Here is a 22,547-nt window from a genome sequence, read left to right on the forward strand (position 1 = left end):
GACATAAGCAGATCTTAACTTGAGAGGGAGAGAATTGCCCTGGAGGATCTAAATATTCCTCCCCTTAAGAAGAATTTTTGAAATACTCCATTTCCTCACTAATAGGAAATAATAAAAGTGTTTGGCCCTTGGTCATAGTCCACTCCATCCCTCTCCTGGCCTACCTTCTTTTTTTTTTTTTTTTTTTTTTTTAACCTTCTTCTTCTGGGCTTCCTCATGCTTCCCCTGACTGCACAGGCTCTACACTGAGACATGCTCCACCAGTGTCACCCGGGGAAACCTTATCTGTCTCACTGATCCCTTTCAGTTCTAGATTAATGAGTTAGTTTTTCTACACTAGACTTAGCAAATCACACCTCCAATTCTGGGCCAAAAATTGAATGCTGTCTTTTAAAAATAGTAAGTTATCATATGTTACTATATACTCTGTCACTGCATTTGTACCAAAAATATGACTTTTCATTCTGCATATTCTTATATAAGGCATAGATATTACCTTAATTATGCTACAAAATAGAACAATACTATTGATACATTGTCCTTATAAGGTCATCTACATTGAACATCAAAAAGCAAATGCTCTGGGGGCGCCTGGGTGGCTTGGTCGGTTAAGCGTCCAACTTCGGCTCAGGTCATGATCTCACGGTCCGTGAGTTCGCACCCCGCGTCGGGCTCTGTGCTGACAGCTCAGAGCCTGGGGCCTGTTTCGGATTCTGTGTGTCCCTCTCTCTCTGGCCCTCCCCCGTTCATGCTCTGTCTCAAAAATAAAAATAAACATTAAAAAAAAAAATTTAAAAAAAAAGAGCAAATGCTCTGACAGATCATTTTTTTGAATCCTGTGATAAAATAGCAATGATTTTATTATGACTAATAAAAAAAACAGAAATATGCAGTTATGATTTCCTTTCCTTGGAAAGACAGAAGAATCTCAATCTAAATTCTATCTATGTGAGCCCAGACATAAGGAATGTGACCAACAGCAGTTATCATGAAGACTCTTTCAAATCAGCTCCCATCTGGTTCTGGTGAAGTCTCTGGTTTACTCAGAAGGTACTATTGCCTCCCAAAACAGACTCAGGAAACTCCTGGACCAAAGAAGATATAGTTTGATGGAACAACAGCTCTAGGGGTGGGATACTGGGGGAAGCACCAAGCTTCCCTGATAAAATACTTGATTTATTATCAAGCTATTGTTGACACATCTCTACTCTTTGAAAGTTATCCTAGAACTGCCTCTAATCCCAGTGCCTGCTGCTCCCTTACCTATTTTGCTTCCTATTTGTCTTCTCATTTTGTCTCATAACAACATTATTGATTGTCGCATTCTCTAGCCCATTTCCTTTTTTGAACTTTCTGTCCCAAAGAGATTGTCTAGTGTGTCCTCTTTGTCTCACAAGTGGTTCAGGTAGAGTTCAATGACTCACATGAATCTACCTGTCTCTGAAATCATTGCCAATGCTATCTTTCCATAAATTCCTCACCATAGTGTCTTGGGTAACAGCTGTTCATCCCCATAACTGTGGGGCAGGAGAGAAAAAGGATGCTTTATTATGACTGACTTTACTTTGGTGCTTTTCTTTCTATCCCTGGCACTCCACTCTGTGAAAAAGTGGTTTCAGACATCCTTCCCCTCTTCCTAACCAGGACAACAGTTTCGGGCTCACATCCTATCCCAACTGTCTCAGCCATGACCACACACTACCTACCAACAATGTCCCACTCCTTCTGCCAAAAAACTCAGCCACTTCTGCCGTGAGTTATGTCAGTAAAATTAACATGAATCGTGTTTCCTTTTCAACTTTGCTTACATCAGTGACTTTCCATTTCTCTAAACTCTCTTGCACTTAAACCCATGTTATAATGTTGTAAGCCATTAAAGCAAAAGAAAACAAACAAAATAGCTTCAGGGGACTGCTTCTTAAAAGCCTCAAGAATGAGGTCAAAACCAGAGTTTTGAGAGTGGCTCTTTGGAGGGGATCTGCGGTGGCTCTTATCTTGAAGCACATACAAATTGTCACCCCACCTCAGAAAGAAGCATCACATAATAGCTCCTCTCTGCAGCCGCCTCTCTCAGTTGTTGCCTCCCCTGCGATGCTGCCTGCCACCTTGCTTCTGCACGACCTTGGAGGAGGTCTCTGCCCCTTCCCTCAGAGGCACCCATTTCAGGTTGCCATCTCACAGTGACTGAGGTTTTCAGCTGTCACTCATTCACTCCGTGCATCCAGGAGTGTGATTACAATGCAGTTCTCTCTGTGAATAAATAATGTCGATCTGCCAGTTTCTGAATTTGCCCTGTGGAGGTCAGTCCCAGAAAAACTTTTTGCTCTCTCTACAAAGCTTCTTTACTCAGACTTGTGCAAATAGCTACTACTTATTATCCCTCTTAGTAAAGGAAGGAAGGAGGAAAATAAAGAAAAAACTATTACATACATGGATCTGAACACATATAATGATATCTGAAGCCAAGAAGTATGCTACGTGTTCACACATGCATTTTTATTTTTGCAGAAAATAGGTCTGATTTGAGCACTGTTCTGAATCCAAAATCCATATTCTTCTGAATATATCATGCAGCTAGGCATCATATAGAGCTGATGTCTGTCCCTTTAAGAAATGGAGGAAGAAAAATATGGAATGAGCGGCCACTGGGCTAAAAAGAATTGTGTGTGACAATTCTATGGTTATTCCAGTTTCTCACTAACTTTGCTTCAACAAGTCTCTTGTTCATTTATCTTTTGCCTATATAGTATGATCTGAGGGACCAAAAAACGTCTCTTCCACCTTTTGATGCCAATGCCTGAAACTTTAGCCTCACTCCCCTCCATTCTACTTGGATAAAGGATCTGTAGTCATCAAGAATTCCCACATAAAATAAAATGTTTCATCAATACTGGGATATATTCGCCAATAGTCAACAGTCACCTGCTTAACTGCTTAACTGATGACTTAACTGAATGTGTATTTGTTTTACTATTTGATACAGTGAACCTCAGTAATAGGGACTCACTAGATAGCTTACTTTTCGTGAGGAGGAAGAAAAAGAAAAGATGGAGGAAGTGAAAAATCTAAATCCCAAGGCACTAAAGAGGTATGAGCAGCTTGGAGAAAACGGTCAAGGGCAAGCACAACCCAATTACCGTCAAGGTGGGAGAAGGTGGTAGAAAGAGAAAAATAGAAGGGTACCAAACTCCATTTTAGCCCAAAGGACAACCCCACCCAAACTGATTGGGGGAGAGGAGCTAGAACAACTAGCAAAAGGGAAGAGAAACTGGGCACAACAGCCTCCTGACCTTACCTCTATTACAGAACACATACCATTCTCTGTTGAAATTGTCCATTTATTTGCCTGCACCAACCTTTAGATCATGGGTTTTAGAAGACAGGAGCTCTGTGTCTGTTTCATTTGTGTGGGACCAGAGCCTCGTACACTGCCTGGCATGCAGCAGAGGTTCAATGCATGTTCAGAGGATGAATGAATGAAATCAGTTTCCCTTCTTCCCTATTTCTCACACATAAAATCTTTGCGGTGAAGAACCAGATATACTTCATATGTGATGGAACTTCAGTTGTGTGTTCAGGATTCTTAGAGGCTCTAGGACTCTTTGATAAATATAAACTGTGTCATTTATAGAAAAGCAAATATTTTTCCCTAGAAATGTGGTAATGTCCAATATCTAACAAATACTGTTTTGGTGATAATTATTATTATTTGTAATCAGCATTTTACTAATTTTAGGGGTCTTTATTTATGGTTAAGCACGCTTCCTCACATATTCTATTTTTATACAAATCATTTAAATCAAACTCTGTCCTGACATCTACTACATTATACTTTAATATACATAACACAGATGTAGATGAAATATAGCTAATGATTCCAAAACAGTTCCTCTAGACACGCTATATATTTTAAATTTAATTTCCTTCTTATGTACCAGGGGAAAATGTATGAGTTTTTTTCCCATGCATCTCTCTTTCCTCATTATCAAAGTGTTCACACGGAATTATTTTTAAAAGGCAGCATTTAGTATTCAATCAAATAATAAGGAGAACGTGTTCCTTCCCAGTGGTTTAATAATAATTCTTGCATCACCAACCCTGAATATTCATGTTATGGAAATGTGTCCTACTTCTATAGATTTCATCACTGTCAGCTGGTGCCACAGCAGAACACAGGAACAGTTAGTCAGTCTAAATACATTCAGGATTTCAGCAATTACCAAAATGTCTTCCCTGACTTACTATCAATAATTCAACTTTTGAGGAATATAATACTGAGACACAGGAGGCTAACCAATAAATATTCTGCTATTCTTCAGAAAACAGCAATCTAACTGCACAGAATTGTGATATCACTTGACTCAAGTCTTACTTCAGCTATATCTGTATGACATAAAGATGACTGAGCAATTCAGTGGGGGAAATAAATCAATCAGGACAGTTGTTTTGGGTTTTTTTGTCTTTAGGTAAAGTGACTTATAGCATATTTATTTTCCCCCATTTTGCTGTTAGAACACAGCTTGTCAATGATCTGATATTCGTCATCCCCATTCCTCAAAACATATATTCACCAGACTTTACCCTCAATTTTGTTGGCAGTATGATCTTGGGCTAGTCACTTACTCTCTCTAGGATTTAGTTTACTCATCTGTAAAATGTCAAAGTTGGATTGGGTTGGGGTCAACAAACTTGTTCCATAAACAAATAATAACTATTTTAGGCTTTGTGGGACATACAGTCTCTGTTACAACTATTTAACCCTGCCATTTCAATGCAAAAGCAGCCACAGATAATATGTAAATGTATGAGCATTTCTGTGTTCCAATAAAATATTAATTATAAAAGCAGGCAGGCAGCAAAACAAGGTTTGGCTTTGTACAGTAGCTTGCCAATTCCTTTCAGGTCTTTTTCAAATCCATGATTCTACATGTTAGATACATATAAGGCCCCTTAACACAAGGGGGAATGAACTCATCTAGTCCCTCAGTGACTTAGAATTAAGGAGCCTAGAAATTCTCTGCTACAGAAAAATTCCTTTGAAAAAATCAAGTAGCCCTAAGTAAACCCAAGTGATTAACAGATGGACAAAGATTCCTCAATTCTGGCTAGTCAGCACACCTTTTATTGGTACCCCAGGATACAGACTCTATGAAATCCAGGCCAAGTCTCCAGGATGTTTCTTGATGAGGAGAGAATATGCTTACAAAAATGACAGGATTTCACTCCAGGTTTTGTTGCTTTTGACTGCAGTGAAGGAACTAATCAGCAGTAAAACAAGTATTAGGTCACACTATAGTTTCAAACTTAGAGGAAAAAAAGAGAACCATTTTTGAATCTCTATAGAGCACCTATTTCACTGAGTAGCCCAGGTGGGGAAAAGTCTCAGAAGTCAAGGTCATAAATTAATCCCTTGTGAATGTCTGTCTATGAAGGTCTGTAGCTTCACCCTATTCCACCACTATGAAACAACACACACACACAAAGGACACAGCTTGACATTGCTTGTCTGTGGAAACCTAGTAGATAAACTCTATGCTGAAAGATGATTCTGTCATATTCAAATAAGTTTCAAATGTTTATAGGAGTATGATAACTGCCCAAGAAACGTGTCCACAACAATCACAATGATCAAGAATCCCAGAATAATAAAAGAAAGGACAGAGTCCATTTGGTTTACAGCAGGGTTTCTCAATCTTGGCACTACTGATATTTGGACTGGATGATTCTTTGCTGCAGGGGGAAAGACGGCCTTTGCATTGTAGGATGCAGAGGGTATAGATGGAGTAAGAGTAACTCCTTTTCCCTTCCCTCAGTCATAACAAACAAAAATGTTTCCATACACTGATAGATGTCCTGGGCTGGGGGAGGAGAAGGCAAAATCACACCTAGTTGAGAATCTGGGATTACAGAAACGTAAGATATTGAATTTGCCATAAATCATCATCCATGCTATAGGAGTCAAGTAGTACCCCAGACCAAAACTGATATTCACAAATATTTTATTACAATGACTTCCCAGGTCCTTTCTGACTATGTATCTCAGAATACCCAGACAACAATGAAGTGGAGAGGACATTATCTGGAGAAAGAGCACGACTCTCTTTGTCCTTTGTCCTTAGCATTATCTAACCCTCACCCAGTGGCAGTGTTTCCATTTCTAAATTTTACTCACATGGAAATCAGACCCAACTCACTATGTATCCTGCTTAACTCTTAGATTATTGTTCATGATTACTTGCTCCAGTTACCGGTAAAAAGACCTACAGAGCCTTAGGCCATAATTCAATGGCCTAGCATGGAGAGCCTGTATGAATCTGGGTTCTTAAATCCCTAATCTCAAACTTTGTCCCAGGACCTGCATCTCTTTTAATTCCTGCACTACCTAAATCCCCGTCTGGCTTCCATAGTCTTCTTAGGCAATACTGCCTATACTCTAGACCTCACTTCTGGGTCCCTACTACCTGCTACACACTTCCCAGCTACCACAAACTATTTGTTGAGACTTCATGGGGTCATTTCCTGCTAACATCTCTTTTCTGTCCTTGTGGGTAGAATCTTGTGGTTCTACTCTATTTCTGTGTTCCAATTATCTCTGTTCTGTGGGGTTTCACTGTTGGGTTCTGGCCATAAAATCAAATCATTTATGTCAATGGAATAATAATCATAGAGGAAAGAGGGGAGAAGCAGTTGTGTAGTTACTTCAAAGGCATCCCACCTCGAAGAGCTTCTTGGTATAACTTGACAACCAGAACTCTGATTATTAAAAGAAAAATCATCACAAGATATACTGTTATAGATATGAGGCCTTCCAACATCCTAAGTCATGCAGAAGTTTCTACTGGTCTCTAATATTATAAGTAAAGAGAACAAAATCATAAAGTCAGTAAGGTAAAATGAGCTATGAATGGTTCTTCTCTGCATGGAAAATAAAAATAGTAGAGGAGCACCTGAGTACCTCAGTTGGCTGAGTGTCTGACTCTTGATTTCAGCTCAGGTCATGATCCCAGGGTGTTGGGATCGAGCCCTGTGTTGGGCTCCATGTTGCTTAAGAGTCTCTCTCTCTCTCTCTCTCTCTCTCTCTCTCTCTCTCTGCCCCTCTCCCCAATTCATGCTCCCTCACTCTCTTAAAAATAAAAAAATAGAGAGATAATAACAAATGGAAACAAAACACAAGATATTAATTTTAAGTCTTACACAAAATCATATTTGACTTCAATATGAAGGGCAATAATATTCATTCATGTTCAATTATAAATGTAGGTATGTATATTAATGCACCCTTGCTTCAACAGTCACATGTCTAGGAAGAGTTTACTCTTCATAGTGATAAAGATCACTAAGAATGGTTTAAACACAAAAATCATTTTTAGTTCACCTCTGAGGTGAGATTAAGGACAAAGTCTGCTTTCTTGCCTTGTGCTGCATACAATAAGGACCAATCAAAAATATCTGAATTATAAACATCCTAGACAGTGCAGCCATAACCATAGACATGTAGAAACCAAAAGCTGGCAAAGAGAATAGCATGGGCCAGGATCCCAGGGGGTAGGGGGCTGGAGTGGGAGCAGAGACAGAGGGGGCTCACGCAGCTGAATGCAAGGTTGGCTGCGAATTAAATCCTAATGACAGAGGTACTTTCCCAATGCTCAGGGGAGGTTACTTCCACAGAGGCATCTAGGATGGAATCCAGCAGTAGGTAGAGACGATGGCAATGCTACGGTTCAAGGAAAATCCACCTGGTTGGAAGCACATCCCTAGCCAATAGCTCAAAGGGTGTAGACAGTAAAAGAAATAAGAAATGTGAGATTGACAAGTTCTAGAATGGCTGTCATGCCTCAGTCAAACATCATGGGTTCCAAATCAAGTCTTGATGGGAATAGAAGTACAAATCACCAATAAGGTCAGAAATCCAGGAAGTCAGTTTCTAGAATCCATTCACTGTAAAGAATGAAGCTCTAGTTGAGTCTTATTCATTCACTCATTTCTCCAATCCTTTGCTCACTAAATGCATACTAATAACATCTACAAAACAATGCTAGACACTGTTACTAGCCCTATGGATTCAATGGGGAAAAATAAGCATGGTCCTTGTCCTTACTTAAGAAGAGCTTTGCTAGAAATATTTGGGGCTTAAGTAATTGTAAATATATAGGTTAAAAAAAGTTTATCAAGATAAGGCAGTAAGTGCTAGCAAGATTAAGCTGCCTGTGTCCTTGAAAGAAATATGCTCCAGGCCACAGACAGCCAAATTGGTAGCAAGAAAAGAAATGTGGTCCCACTACCTTATACATAATAAATGCAGGGGCGCCTAGGTGGCTCGTCGGTTAAGCATCCGACTCTTGGGTTTCAGCGCAGGTCATGGTCTCACTGTTCCTGAGTTCAAGCCCCACATTGGGATCTGTGCTGACAGCATGTAGCCTTCTTGGGATTCTCTCTCTCCCTCTTTCTCTGCTCCTCCCCTGCTCATGCACATTCTCTCTCTCTCTCTCTCTCTCTCTCTCTCTCTCTCTCTCTCACTCTCTCTCTCTCTTTCTCTCCCAAAATAAATAAATAGGGGTGCCTGGGTGGCTCAGTCGGTTAAGCGGCCGACTTCGGCTCAGGTCATGATCTCGCGGTCCGTGAGTTTGAGCCCCGCGTCGGGCTCTGTGCTGACAGCTCAGAGCCTGGAGCCTATTTCAGATTCTGTGTCTCCCTCTCTCTGACCCTCCCCTGTTCATGCTCTGTCTCTCCCTGTCTCAAAAATAAATTAAAAAAATAAATACATAAATAAATAAATAAATAAATAAATAAACTTAAAAAATTGTTTAATTAAATAAAAAATAAATGGAGGCCATGATTATGATGATGATGATGATGATGATGATGATGATGATGGTTATGTAATTGTTTCAGGCTCTGACCAAAAGATTGAAATCATATTAGTTATTTAAACACAAAGAAATTAATAAAAAGAGTTGTTAATTTGGTAAAAATTATAAATTAGGTACTAAAAAGATAAAAAAAAAAGAATTCTAGGGTATCATAAATACAGTAACTGTAAAACATAGCTGCCATCCCTAACTTTGCAGCAACAAATTTGGAATTATAAACAGTCAGAAGCCTGGAGGAGAGACTTCATAGTGCTGAAACTCACACTTCTGAGGAGGTGGGGATATTCAGAAGGGTGGGGAACCGGAGCTCAGAAGGAGGAGAAGTCACACGGGTCTGGGTACCTTTAAGAGGGGGAAGGGTGCTGGGGTCTCTAAGGACTGGCTCTACGGCCACTGGGGAAAAGCTATGAACAGGACTCAAACTGCTGATAGTGGAACTCACTGCTGCTGCAGGGGTGAAGAAGTGTTGCTGAGGTGTTATTCATGGGAAAAGGCGGCCAACAGAAAGTAAATAGGAAGAAAAACAGAAAACAACAGCAAAGAGGAAGGAGCATGTTCCATCCACCTCCTCCTGCTTGCAATCTCTCTCTAGCACGCCCCACTGTCAGAGCTTAACCAACTGACAAATCAGAAACATGACTTGTAGACACCCAGCCCAGTATCAAAAAGCAAAATATGGAACAGTGGGTTTAAAGCTGAGAGATGATAGTTTAATAACCAGTCCAACCAAGGCAAGTTCTTTATGTTTTTGAGACACAGTTTGTCAAATTAAGACACTAATGTCTACCACACGAAGATGTCTTAAGAATTAGACAAATGTATATAAAGCACTTTACACAGTGCTTGACAAAATCCATTATTTCACAATTAATGGTTTCCACTCCTGATTCATCCTCCCAAGTACATCTGCCACCCCCTTAAACAACGACTCTGTAGAACTCCATGTGTGGCCTCATCTATTGCCAGAATATGTCTCAGCAGGAAAAATCTATTTATAAGACCTCAACCAACAGGGAGCTCTTCTAAGTTGGGGACCATATTTGGCTCTTATATTTTCATTTCCATTCCTCCCTGTCGTTCTGGAAATCTGGCAAAAAAATAAATAAAATCACCTACATATTTCCTTGCCCTTGCCACCATCAATTCAATAGATCAGCTTTCCATTAAGATATATTCAAATTCCTTCAGTATACTTCAAGAAAAGTTCTAGAAAGATTTCAAACTTGATTCAACACACTTTACTCTAAAGAACAGTATTCACTATCTTGTGTCCTGAAAGAATCGCATGCCCAAAAAGCAAACACAGGAACCCACTACCATTTTTCTAATGTTTTCAATCCCGCGGCAGCATTCCAGACAAGAGAGACCTTAAGACTAGGAAGGAGAGTTATGAAAGGTAGAGTTGATGCTTTATGGCACATTTTAGAAACAAAAGTCACCATGTCCATGAATGGCCTAAAAACCAACTCCTACATAAAAGAAAAATACAGCTCTTTTGCTATCTTCCTAAAACCATGGGTTCTTAATAGTTCATTCCCTTCCTGATCCAAGGCTCATGTGGTTCTATCTTTATTAATTATAAGACCTTAGGATATTTTCTTCAACCTCTAAGCCTCATTTAATTAAAACAGCATTCTTAACATTATCTCATAAATTTGTTGTAGGAATTAGATAAAACAATACATGTTCGAGGCAAGACAGGAAACAAGGAGTAGTTGTTTACTGGGTACACAGTTTTAGTTTTGCAAGATGAAAGAGTTCTGGAAATCTCTTGGACAGCAATGTAAACATATGAACTGTACATGTAAAATGGTTACAATGGTAAATTTTATGTTCTGTGTTTTTTACCACAATTTTTAAAACTGTTTATTAAATTAATGTATGACTAAAAAGTTCCTATCACATGCATAGGTGCACACACACACACACACACACACACAGAGAATAAACATTCATCACTCATCACAATGCCTGGCACATCATAAGCATTCAAATATCTATAAGGTTCTGTCTCTTTCCCCTTTGAGCCTTCCAACAATCTCCTGACTTCAACTTCACCTGCATGAATTTCTAATTTCTCCCCCTCTGAACACTGTATAGGCCTATTTACATTCCGTCCAGTGCTGTTCCTTAACATTTCAGGGTGGGCATGCTTTATCTTGCCAAGTAGATTGTCAGCTCCTGCAGAAAAGGAACCATCTTTTATATTTCTTCTATGTTCCCCTCCATGTCCAATGTAATCTTTGCATTAACTGTTGAATGAGGGTCTACTTAAAATGAGATGGACTCTCCCAGAGCCAAAACATTCAAGTTACCCCTGCCTGCTCTTGGGCTTCCACTTATCATTATCAATCCACATCTATTTATCGATCTGTTAGCTTATATTAGGATAAGTGGGGAAAAGTAATGAACAGGGAAGATAGAAAGAAAATAAAAAGATATATAAGACATGATTGTTGTCCTCAAAAGTCTTTTTATCTATTTTCACAAAAAAAAACATAATGATATTGGTAAAACTGCAAGGAAAAATGCTAAATGTCCACTGAGTGTTAACAGACAATACGGGAATTCAGCAAGCCATGGAGACTCCAGGGGAAATTCAATAAGAGATTAGTTTTTGAAACACTTAAGTACTAAAGTATATATTCTTCAGAGTTAAGATGATTCTCCAAGGGGTAAAAAGTATATCTGCCTATTAACTCTAAATCTGAGATAAAATTATTATATATTTTCAGGAAAATAATAATAACAACAATTTCCATGCACTCCAGTAGTGTCCAACAGACATACTATCACTAATCCTAAAAGCAAGGGGTGCATCATCCCTATTTATACGTAAGGAAATAGTGTGAAAAAAATTAAGTTACCTGCTAGTTGATGTAGAGATAGTAAGTATTGTATTTGAACATATCTGTCTGATGCCAAAGCATGAACTCCTCCCACTATGCAACTCATTCATTCATCAAACATTTATTGAGAATTTACTCTGAACAAGCATTACGCTAAAGATATTAATTTAAAGAAAACATGATTTCTTCCTTCAAGAGACTCACTGTTTGGTGAGAAGGAAGTTACATAAAGAGACCACACAAAATGTGCTGAGTCCAAGAACAGAGATACACAAAATGTTATGGAGCATGTAGGAAGGAAACCTAACCCATCCTGGGAAATCCTAAAAGGTTTCTTAGAGGAGTAGAATTCTTTAAGTCTTAAGGAATAAAATAAACAATAGCTTACATTTATGTACTTACTAGGCAGATACTATTATTATTCCTGATTTACAGATGAGACAATTAAAGCACAGAAGGGTGAGCAACTTTTCCAGGCTTCAAGAGTTTATAAATAGGTGGTAGAACCAGGATATGAATCTGTTCTCTCTTAATCTCTATAATTTGCTGCACACGAATAAGAGTTTGCCAGAAAAGTGAAGAGAAAAAGAGCAAGACAAAGGCAAGAAACTGCACTGTATGGAACAATATATAAAGCATAATATGGCTAGAGCAGAAAATCACGAGAGGAAATTAGAGAATTATGGGCCAGGTCACAAAAGATCTTGTGTAACATTCTAAGGATCTCATAATTTATCCTATAAACTACAGAGGGATATTAAAAATTTGTACGTTAATAAATGATTATGTCAGCTATTTGAAGGATGGATGTGAGTTAAGACTAATGGGAAATGGGTTGTTGTTGTTGCTGTTATTGTGGTAAAAAAGAAAAAAAACACATTAGATAAATTTACCCTCGTAACAATATTTAAGTGTATAGTACGATAAAGAGACAGTTTTAATATTCAGCAAAGATGAGAACCTAAACTTGGGTGGAGAGAGTAAGACAGAAAACTTGGAAATAATACATGTCTAGATGGCAGAAGAGGCAAAACTTGGTGATGAACTAGATGTGCCTATCTCCCTACCCATCAGACTTGCCTGTTTTAAATAATCTGTCCAAGAAAACAGAAAGCATAAAATATATACATGTGTCATTATGGAATTGGCTAGGCATGGTGCTAGGCACAGGAGCATTAAGAATGAGTAAGACACACTTCCCATCCCAGATGGACCTATATTCTGGAGTGGAGGTGGAGAAGAAGGACGAGTGCAATAAAGGATTATGTGGTTATAAAAGAAATAGGTACAACATTTATTAGGGATCCAAGGCTGGAGTGGTTAGCCCTAACCAGGGTATATCAGAGAAGGGCTGAAGGAGGATATGCCTCAAATTGAATCTGAAAAGATACTTTCCAGTGGATCACGTATTTGAGGTGAATGTTTCTCCAGTGGCAAAGTGGCAAGAATACAGCAGAATAAATAGTTTCAAAGTGAAGTAGGTGAGGAGGGACAAGATAAATACGTGGACCCCTGAAGGCATCAAAAGCAGAACAGGAATTTATTGGCTGCTAGTTCCTCCATTAAAACACGTAAGCACAAGAAGGCAATTGAGGTCACAGAAGAATGAAAGTAGGAGACAAGATAGTGATCTACAATAAAACTATAAGAAGTGCTGTGGTTTTATAGACTATCTGTGGCCACGTGATCACACTCCATCTAGCCCCACCTGAGGTACAGAACTGATGCTCATTATGCTTGGTGAAGTGTATTAGTATATTAGAAGTCTATTAGTTCTACCCTAGACTCTAGCATTTCCTATAATGATATCCTGTAGGATATCATCTTGAGATTCACAGTTAGGGGTCTGCGCATCAGACACTTCCTACTGCTCTTCTAAAGGATTTTAAATTACCTCATAATATCTTATGTTTGGAAGCCTCACTGCCTCAGTCACAAGTATTGGTATTTGTAAGCGAAAGTACATTTTTTTAACCGATGTGTTTACATAGACATTATTTTTCCTAAATGTAATGCCTAATGTCTAAAGGACAATATTATTCATAAATACAAACTCTCAGACTTGAAGAAGAACACCTTTGTTTAACCTGTTTAATATGTAACATCTACATATTACTAACACTTCTACATTCAAGAATCTTCCTGGAAATGGTTATTTATCTCTTTCCAAAGTCAAATTTCTACTGCTGTCCCTAAGAATCAATTTAAGAAAAAGGGAAATCCGTTACTAAAACTGATCACAGACTTTCTAGCTCATTAAATGTACTGTCTTCAGTACAGCAGCAGAGGCTATAAATCTAGTTCTTTGTGAATAATCTCAATATTCCTTATAATGAGGCTTATAAGTATTTTTTATTAAGAAAAATAAAATTATTTAGTGGAAAAAATATTTAATAAAGTTATTTTAATTAGATGTACACATTAATCATATTATTTTACAGGATAATTATAATGATATTTCTCTACTTATTAAGATGAAACTTGTGAGAATGGTTAGAACATAAACAGATAAGAGAGAATATGCAAGCCGGTATTATTTGGGGTAATTTTAAAACGATTTAATAAAGACTGCATCTCCTAGGATAAAATAATTCATCACATGAAGGTGACTTACTTGGAATTGGGAATCAAAAACTCTTAACTTTCACGATCAGCCATGATCCATCCAATCCCCACATCCAGAAGTACCAAATCTGTGATCACAGGCCAGACTGAAAATAGATGGCCAGAACTTGCACATATTTAATACCTGCAATAAAATAAACTGGAGTTACGACATCAGAAGACAGTGGGCTAAGGGCTAACGCAAGTCCTGACTTTTCACACCTGATAGCATGTTTATTCATCCCATTGTACCTCTCCTATTGCCCAGAGGGAAAATAAAGTGTCTGAAGTTTCAATTGGGAAAAGATGACTCACCCTGAAACTTTTTGAGTAGCTTATTAGGGTTTACAATGCTTGTGGACTGCTACTTGTGTTTTATGTGTGGGGGCTGTGGTCAGGATGAAATGAGGCAAAAGACTGGAAAAACAGAAAATAAGTGGTTCTATAGCAGTCATATATTGAAATGACAATGTATGTATCATAAACCTTTACACAGACATTTTAGCATATGGTACACAGGTTCTAAGTAATGTATATGCAAAAGAAAAGGCCTCTAGTACCATTTGACTAGCTTCAACACTGGAAAAATACAAATTAATGATCTCATAAATGTTTCAAAACTGAAAACACTCCTTTCTCCCCAACAAAGGAAAGAAACAATTTCTGGTAATAAATTCTACCAGATATTTTAGTGGTGGTGCTATTTCTATTGCTTTTAAAGATGTATTTTTAATTGTCTTACAGATATCCTTAATCATACAAAAAGAAATCAGAAACTCCCACTTGTCATAGAAAACCCTCAAAATAGGCAATACTATTTCCACTGCTAAAAGTATTTGAAATATATACCAGCATACCCGACATGTCAACTGTTTCCTACAATGTCTTCTCACCAAACTGAGGTGTTTTCACAAAACAACAGGATTCAAGACAAACAGAAGTAGAACTGCTGTGGCAGTAGAGTGTTATCTATGGAGGAGCTCCCTCTCTGTGTCATGCAGGCTGATCCTTACTGGTAGCAATGATAACACTAATATAATGGCCATACTTATTTAATGTTATTTAAGTACCTCCAACTGACATCTAATGAAATAAGGTGCTTTTTTCTTATAAATTCTAATTAGGTCCCCTTACTTCTTTCCTTTCTCTCTCACACTTTCCCTTACTCCAGCTCTCCATCTTGTCTTTTCTTTTGCCCAATAGTAAAAAATGGATGCAAATATGTCTACATGTACTTCAATCTCTACCTCAGGCTGCATTAGAATACCAATGGATCTTAAACAGAATAAACCTGTCACCTCTCCAACCCACCTACCAGGAAGAAAAAAAAAATCCATTTCTTCTCTATGTGCCTGCATCAAAAATTTAGGCAGGTCACCTTTCTTGTTATCCTCCCACATCCAGTAACTTGCCAAAACCCAACATTCTTGCTAAAAGCCTCTCAAATCTGTTCATTCCCCACCCATCTCCCTGTGTCTGCACAATCTGGGGGCCCACAGTTTCTTCTTTGTCTCTTCAATGGTCTTCATGCCTTCACTCTGGGCCCCTCCAACTGCTTTCCACATTGCAGCTAGTTATCAATGTAAAATGCAAATCTGGTCAAGGTCTGCTGGAGACACTTCAATGGCTCCCCATGTTCTTAGGATAAAGTCTTGTGTGTTCATAATACATGTTTTTATAATCACACCTCTGTTTATGTCTTAACCTCCTTTCTTCTTAATGATTCTAACAAAAATAGCCTGTGTTTTAGCCATCATGAACTACAGACAAGTTCTGAGACCTTTGCACCCATTGCCCCTCTTAATTAGAAAACCCTCCCTGTCATATCCCTGCCTTTAACATAACTGATTTTGAATCAATTTAAAGGATTCATCTCAGATGTTAGTTCCTCCAGGACACCTTCTCTCCTACCCACTTGATGTTCCCATAGAAACTGATTATCACCAAAATGGGTGTTCACGTTTACCTTCCCCAAAGGTTAGTAAGTATTTGTTACAAAAAAAAAATGAAAAAATTCAAGTCATTTTGCTGCACTCAACCCTTAATGGCATAGAGTTAAGATGGACCTTATCAAGGTCTATAAATATAAAAATACATGGGTTTATATTTCTAGAAAACCAAGTCTTGAGTTTGCTAGATCTAATTTTATTAATATAAAAGTCAACCTTTATTGTTCCAGAATCATCTCAGTGACACATAATTGTCTGAAAGCTGATCAACTGCTTCCTTCTCAGAACAGTTAGGTGGGCACCTGGGTGGCTCAGTCGGTTAAGCAACCAACTTCAGCTCAGGTCATGATCTCAGGGTTCATGAGTTCGAGCCCCATGTCAGTCTCTGTGCTGACAGCTCAAAGCCTGGAACCTGCTTCAGATTCTGTGTCTCCCTCTCTCTCTCTTCCCCTCCCCTGCTCATGCTTTGTCTGTCTCTCTCAAAAGTAAACATTAAAAAAAAATTTTTTTTAAAAGAAACAGTTAGGAACTGTCTGGTTAACAAAGGGTAGAGAATCATCCAGCTCTAACACTCTTAATGTTATCCAAATCTAAACAAGTGTGATAACTAGAAGCAAACTCAGTCAAAAGAAATATCACCTTCTCAATGATTAACATGAAACCAGCTATCTAACAAAAAAATATTTTCAAGCTTAAAAATAAGCCTTATTTTAGAACAAAAAAATTAGAACCCATTTGAGGTGACTCAAAACTTAGAAATTCATAATGTTAAAGCTTAAGTCTGTGATAAGCAATTGGCATCAAGATAAAGTATTTTTCCAATTTACAACAACCTCTTGGATAAGAAATCTAAAGTTCAACTCTCAAATACAATATTTAAGCTTTGGTTTTGAGTGTGATACATGGGGAAGGGGGTAATGTGTGAATATTCTGTGCTTGCCCTGATGGTTCATAGGTAACAGGTCTGGTAAGCAAAGTTTTAATTAATCTTGCCAGTAGAAGAAGCCATAATCCACAAAGACTCACCCTCCCTGCCAAGCTGCTATTCTGTATTTTGTATGGCTGAGCACAGAATACTGTGCTACCTTATTAAGTGTAGTTGCTACTGGATATTCCACCCAGACTCCCTCCTTCCCTCAACTGTCAGATATACCATCTGTTGACAGTTCACAGTCGTGTCTCTTGGCCACAAGGAACTACCTGACTTAAGGTTAAGGCCCCTCCCAGGGGAAAACCAACAGTCAAGGACCAATTCATACAGAGGAACAAAGGCTCCCCTGCTTCAATTTGGAACAACTCTGAAGGGACATCCCAGCTCCAGAGCTCCCTACAGATTCCACTGATGTTGTACTATATGCCAGCTTCTCCCTCTTCCCAATCCTCTTTCTCATTTCCTTTCAGGTGCATTTCGGGAGACCAGTTCTCAAAAAAACTTTTACATGCAACTCTTCATCTCAGAATCTATTTCCAATGCAACCTAATCTAAGACTCTTCGATACTTGTGTAATGCAAATACAGCAGTATACAGTAGTTTTGCTGATTTCATCATAACTTTGCCTTGGTCTTCCATTAGAGATATGAATCGATTAATCGAGGCAGAGGCAAGATCTGGAACTTAATCTATCCTAACTGATTCCAGTTGCCTTTTAATTGCAACAAAATTTAGGAACCAACTCATTGGCATTAAAAGCTACCTTATTTCTACCCTTTATCCTGAATAATTTTGAACGTTTGGCAAAAGTTGTTGGATAATTTTATCATCACCCAATTTTAAGAAGGATAATATTCTAGTAAAATTCTAGTTGAAAGAGCACAAATAGAAAAGAATAAAAATGATTTGTCCATAGCATTATGTCCTCAAAGAGATGGGAAATGTATTTTATTGGACTTATAAGGACTCAGGTCTTTTCTGATAAAAATGAAAAGAATTAGAATAGCATTTAGTTCTCATGTTCTCAATCTTTTAAGATCTGCTTTTGAGGGGTGCATGGGTAGCTCAGTCAGTTGAGCATCTAACTCTTGATTTTGGCTCAAGTCATGATACCAGGGTCAAGGGATCAAGCCCCACTTTGGGTTCCACACTGAACACAGAACCTGGTTAATATTCTCTCTCTCCCTCTTTCCCTCTCCCCCACTTGCACTCTCTCTCTAAAATAAAAAACAAAGAAAATAAAATAAAGCAAAACAAAACAAAATAAAATACTCTCCTTTTAAAATGAATGAAAGGTTGTCATTGAATCAAATGACTCTTTTATCCCATCCACTTATCAATCCAAATGATATGAAAGGATTCTAGCTTTGGAGGTCTTTGTCTTTTTGAGTTTTGTTGTTGTTTTGGTACTATCATTTTGAAGAGTAGAAATTAAATCACCTGATCCACCTAAGGGCAGTCCCATTTATCTCAGACTTAAGCTTCTCTTCCAGAGCATATAGACACAAAGGAAACACTTAAATAGGTCAGAGTACAACAGCAGACAGATTCAGATGTGCCATCTTTTTAATAAAATACAACTTTTATATATGGTCAGAGTTTGCCACACAGTAAAGCCAACTTGCCCACAAAAATCAAACTTCTGTCATGAATAGAAACTTTTCTAAAGAAGATATCCAGATGGCCAAAGGACACATGAAAAGATGCTTGATGTCACTCATCATCAAGGAAATACAAATCAAAACCACACTGTGATACCACCTCACACTGGCTAAAATTAACAACTCGGGAAACAACAGATGCTGGCAAGGATGTGGAGAAATGGAAACCCTCTTGCACTGTTGGTGGGAATGCGAATCAGTGCAGCTGCTCTGGAAAACAGTATGGAGGTTCCTCAAGAAATTAAAAATAGAACTATCCTATGACCCAGCAAACAGCACTACTAGGAATTTATCCAAAGGATACAGGAGCACTGATTCATAGGGGCACATGTACCCCAATGTTTATAGCAGTGCTTTCAACAATTGGCAAATTACGGAAAGAGCCCAAATGTCCAGCAACTGATGAATGAAGAAGATGTGGTTTATACACACAATGGAATACTACTTGACAATGAGAAAGAATGAAATCATGCCAGATGGAACGGGAAGGTATTATGCTGAGGGAAATAAGTCAGTCAGAGAAAGACAGATATCATATGTTTTCACTCATGTGTGGATCTTGAGAAACTTAACAGAAGACTGTAGGAGAAGGGAGGGGGAAAAGTTGTTACAAACAGAGAGGGAGGGAGGCAAACCATAATAGACTCTTAAGTACAGAGAACAAACTGAGGGTTAATGGGGGTGTGGCAGATAGGGTAAAATGGGTGATGGGCACTGAGGAGGGCACTTATTGGGATGAGTACTGGGTGTTGTATGTTAAGTGATAAACCACAAGAATCTACCCCAAAAACCAAGAGCACACTTTACACACTGTATGCTAGCCAATTTGACAATAAATTATATTTTAAAAAAATGAAACTTCTGTTTATTTAAGTATAAATTCCTGCCAAGTACAGAAGAATCACTAACTTGACAGTGATACAGTGATTTCCGATAACTGAATGACAAAGCCCTGCTCTTGTTATGGAAAGGAACAGATGCAATGGGGTCAGAGACCCATTCTTTTCAGGTTTTCTGGAAAAAGTAAAATGATATTATGTCTTTCCCTTTCCCCTTCACTTCTATTGAATCAAATCTAGACCAGTGCTTCCAAATGTTTACACCATACACCTTATGAGGGCAAATATTTTCAATATTCACATATATGTACATAAAATATACAAATTATACCCATGTTATTACTGTGCTAGTAGATACATTTCAAAAAATACAATAGTAGAAATATTTTAAAAATGAAAAAAGAAATAAATTTAAACTTTATATAAATAATGGCCCAAAATTCTTTCTTCACATTAAAATATTCTTAAGAATATTTTAACAATTCAGTCAACAACAGATGTTGGTGAGGATGCAGAGAAAGAGGATCTCTTTTGCACTGCTGGTGGGAATGCAAACTGGTGCAGCCAATCTGGAAAACAGCATGGAGGTTCCTCAAAAAATTAAAAATAGAACTACCCTACAACCCAGCAATTGCACTACTAGGTATTTATCCAAGAGATACAGGTATGCTGTTTCGAAGGGGCACATGCACTCCAATGTTTATAGCAGCACTATCAACAATAGCCAAAGTATGGAAAGAGCCCAAAAGTCCATCCATGGATGAATGGATAAAGAAGATGTGGTGTATATATACAATGCAGTATTACTCGGCAATCAAAAAGAATGAAATCCTGCCATTTCCAACCACGTGGATGGAACTAGAGAGTATTATGCTAAGCAAAATTAGTCAGAGAAAGACAACTATCATATGAGAACTTTAAGATACAAAACAGATGGGGAACCTGGGTGGCTCAGTCGGTTAGGTGTCCGACTTCAGCTCAGGCCATGATCTCATGGTCTGTGAGTTTGAGCCCTGCATCAGGCTCTGTGCGGACAGCTCAGAGCCTGGAGCCTGCTTCTCATTCTGTGTCTCCCTCTCTCTCTACCCTTCTCCTGCTCACTCTCTGTCTCTAAAATAAATAAGCATTTTTTTAAGTTAAAAAATAATATACAAACCAGATGAACATACGGGAAGGGAAGCAAAAATAATATAAAAACAGGGAGGGGGACAAAACAAACTCTTAAATATACAGAACAAAAGGAGGGTTGCTGGAGCAGTTGTGGGAGGGGAAAGGGCTAAATGAGTGAGGGGCATTAAGGAAGCCACTCCTGAAATTATTATCGCATATGCTAACTTGGATGTAATTAAAAAATAAATTATTAATAAAATGTAAAAAATACTCTTAATAATTTCAAAGTAGAGATTTATACAATCAAATATACATCATTTCTTTTAATCTTTGCCTACCATTTATTGATGCTGGGATTCAAAATCTAGTTCTGAATTCAATCATTGTTATTACAAGCTAACAAAGACAATGCTGCTCAAAGATAAATAGATCCAAACAGATGAAGCTGTTTGAAGATCCAAACATTATTGGCTGCATTTATTAAATCATGACATTCATTTTACAATCCTTTGAGTGATTAGTATTATATTCAGTCCATAGTTTTTGTTAGGGACTTTGAAGTTTAATTAAGCTAAAACTGGGCAGTACCATATGTTTATGCACTTAACCCGACATACAAACACTAAAATAAACTGTTGTATGCTGAAAATGACCTCACAAATATGGGCACTATGGTTGGCTCCCACTCTTCCCTAGAATCTCCAGGGGACTCTTCAAAGCACATGACTGTTTGACATGTGGGCACTACAGGGCACCAGTGTAAAAACACATGGTAAATTTCAGTAAATTTGTATTTATTATCTAGGGGGAAATAATTATAGAAAGAATTTGAATATTTTGTTGTCAATTCTCAAGCAATCCAGGGAGAAAATCTCTGACCTAAACAACAGATTCCAAGGAATTGCTTAGAAAATACAATACCACAAGTTTAACCAGTATCTTTTTTTCAGGTTTTGCTTCCCTGAGTAGCTAAGTATCTAGGCAGTATAATAAACAGTGTCAACATGTTTCCAGTTCTATACACTGCACATATTTTGCTACCCACATACCCAAAGCCAAATAGACTTTTATGTTCAGAGTTTAACGTATTAACTCACTCAGAAATTAAATGAAAATAGTTAATTTCCCAGAAAAGCATAGTATGAAACTTAGAACAATAATAAATATGAAAACCTACTTTGGTCTAAGACTTAATCACCCAGAAATGTACAGTACAATGATTTCATATTCACAAATTTGTTAAGATCATTACAACTGATGGCAGGAAGCATTTTGTAGGTATTCCATAACAAATTCATTTTAAGAACACATCACAAAAGCTTGACTAAGTTTATATACTGATCCTCAGACTATAAACTTTTGTTAGTCTAAATAAAATATACAGAACCATTTTTCATCTGTTCACTTCAGCCTACATGATAGTTTATGAAATAGTACAAGTTACACAGGCTGATAATAAAATATGAACAATATAAGCAATATATCATATATATTTATTTATAAATATTAAAAAGTTATTAAAAAGTTTCCTTTTCAGAAATAGAAAAAAAGTATATTATTTCCTTCCAATTTGAACGAAAGAAAGAAAGAAATACTAAGGAGAATTCTTTCAGAAAGATAAATAGCAGTGCCCCCAAGACTTGAAATGAACCCTTATAATAAGCACCAGACTACTAGCATAGACTTTGGGGTTGTGAAAGGAGGAGATAAGAGAATCAGAGAATGTCAGGTTCA

The 22,547-nt window shown here is 37.8% G+C and overlaps 1 long non-coding RNA gene across 1 annotated transcript in view; it reads right to left on the reverse strand.

Annotated features, from left to right (window-relative positions):
* Window positions 1-22,547, reverse strand: part of LOC121028462 (uncharacterized) — a 59,831-nt gene that overhangs the window by 29,331 nt on the left and 7,953 nt on the right. Inside the window, exon 2 of the long non-coding RNA XR_005789242.1 lies at window positions 14,334-14,468. This is a non-coding gene — a long non-coding RNA (uncharacterized LOC121028462). The remainder of the gene's footprint in view (window positions 1-14,333; window positions 14,469-22,547) is intronic.

Source organism: Herpailurus yagouaroundi, unplaced genomic scaffold (assembly GCF_014898765.1).
Source record: "Herpailurus yagouaroundi ecotype Mexico unplaced genomic scaffold, PumYag 100, whole genome shotgun sequence".
Lineage (NCBI taxonomy): Eukaryota > Metazoa > Chordata > Mammalia > Carnivora > Felidae > Herpailurus > Herpailurus yagouaroundi.